Source organism: Bison bison, unplaced genomic scaffold (genome assembly GCF_000754665.1).
Source record: "Bison bison bison isolate TAMUID 2011002044 unplaced genomic scaffold, Bison_UMD1.0 scf7180017864077, whole genome shotgun sequence".
In the NCBI taxonomy this organism is placed as follows: Eukaryota; Metazoa; Chordata; class Mammalia; order Artiodactyla; family Bovidae; genus Bison; species Bison bison.
This window is the reverse complement of record NW_011494649.1, coordinates 1416131-1418333: the sequence shown is the minus strand read 5'-3', so window position 1 is coordinate 1418333 and position 2203 is coordinate 1416131.

Sequence of the window (2203 nt, the reverse complement as noted above, 5' to 3'; positions counted from 1 at the left end):
GACTGCAAGGAGATCCAACCAGTCCATCCTAAAGGAAATCAGTCCTGGGTGTTCATTGGAAGGACTGATGTTGAAGCTGAAACTCCAATACTGTGGCCACCTAATATGAAGAGTTGTCTCACTGGAAAAGACTCTGATGCTGGGAGGGATTGGGGGCAGGAGGAGAAGGGGATGACAGAGGATGAGATGGCTGGATGGTATCACCGACTTAACTCCAGGAGTTGGTGATGGACAGGGAGGCCTGGTGTGCTGCAATTCATGGGGTCGCAAAGAATCAGACACGACTGAGCGACTGGACTGAAGTGAACACTATATAGTGATTTGATACTACTCTATATTTCAATATGATCACCACAGTAAGTCTAGTTATGATATGTCACTATACAAAGATATTATGCAGATATTACTATATTCTCCACACTGTGCATTCCATACTAGTAATTCATCCACTTTGCAACTGGGAAATTGTACCTCTTAATCTCCCTCACACATTTTTTTCTTCTCCCAACCTCCCTCTCCTCAGGAGACCCAACAGTTTGTTCTCTGTATTGAAAACTCTGTTTCTGTTTTATGTTTTTTCATTTGTTTTGTTTTCAGATTGCAGGTTTAAGTGAAATCAGACAGTATTTGTCTTTCTCAGTCTGACTTATTTCACTTGACATAATACTTGCTAAATCTGTCCACATTGCTGCAAACGGCAGTACTTCATTCTTTTTTATAGCTGAGTAATATTCCATTGTATATATTTATCTATTGATTGGCACTTACCTTGCTCTTATATCTTGGCTCTTGTAAATAATGCTACAATGAACATAGGGGTGCATATATCTTTTCAAATTACTGTTTTCATTTCTTCAGATAAATATCCAGGAGGGAATTGGTGGATAATATGGTAGCTCTATTTGTAATCGTTTGCGGATTCTCTATACTGTTATCCATAGTGGTTGTACCAATTTACATTCCCACCAGTGGTGCACAAGGGTTCCTTAACTAATCTGTTCCTCAGTTTAGCTACATATTGACCTGTAAGGGTGGCCCCACCACAGGACTTAAATAGAACTGAAAGAAATACGCTCTTTTTGTGGGTTATTCTTTTCTGACTTTATTCCAAGAGCTCAAATTTTTTCCACTATACATGTAAATTTATCAAATAAAACAGGGAATGGACAAAGGGCCCAAGGAGTATCCAGAAGGCAGGACATTTCTCCTGGGGCTCAAGTTTTAAAACATACACACACACAAGGTTAAGGCTGAGACTCAGATCGTTCTGGAGAGTGAATTTTGGAGATTATAATCCCTGGTTCATGTATTTGCATCCTTGATATACATGGCAGCTGAGAAGCCTACGAGGAAAAAGACTTGAACAAAGCATGCCATATGGGACTCAGGGTGTGTGTGCGTGTGTGTGTATGTATTCAAAGTGTGCTGGTGGTTCCAAAGCAGCTAGGTTACAGGGAGAGCGACAGGGACCCCTACAGGAGAAATGTCATAACAGAGGCAGAACTCTAGAATTGGGAGTTCAGTGTACTGGTGATTCTAGAAAGCAGGAGAAGCCTACACTAGATGTCAGCTTTACTGACACCCAAATACAGCAGGACTCCGCTTGTAACAGCAACAACATATGGTGGGATTCCAACTTCATGGACAGACACATCAACATGGCATTAGGAACAATATTCTAGCTCAATGGCATCGCTATAGACCTGTCAGGTCAGGGACTGCAAAGTCAGGAAGTGGGCACGAAGTAGGGCTGATTCAGGAACGCATGTGAGTCCAACTGGAGAGTTTCAAAAAAATTGCTGAGGAGGGGAACTTTGGCCAATCATCTAAGCCCGGGTGCCCATGTCTCTAGGCCGTGCCCTTGTCTTGTAGCATCTCACTCATCTCACACGCTAGTAAAGTAATGCTCAAAATTCTCCAAGCCAGGCTTCAGCAATATGTGAACCATGAACTTCCTGATCTTCAGTCTGGTTTTAGAAAAGGCAGAGGAACCAGAGATCAAATTGCCAACATCCGCTGGATCATAGAAAAAGGAAGAGAGTTCCAGAAAAACATCTATTTCTGCTTTATTGACTACGCCAAAGCCTTTGACTGTGTGGATCACAATAAACTGTGGAAAATTCTGAAAGAGATGGGAATACCAGACCACCTGACCTGCCTCTTGAGAAACCTATATGCAGGTCAGGAAGCAACAGTTAGAACT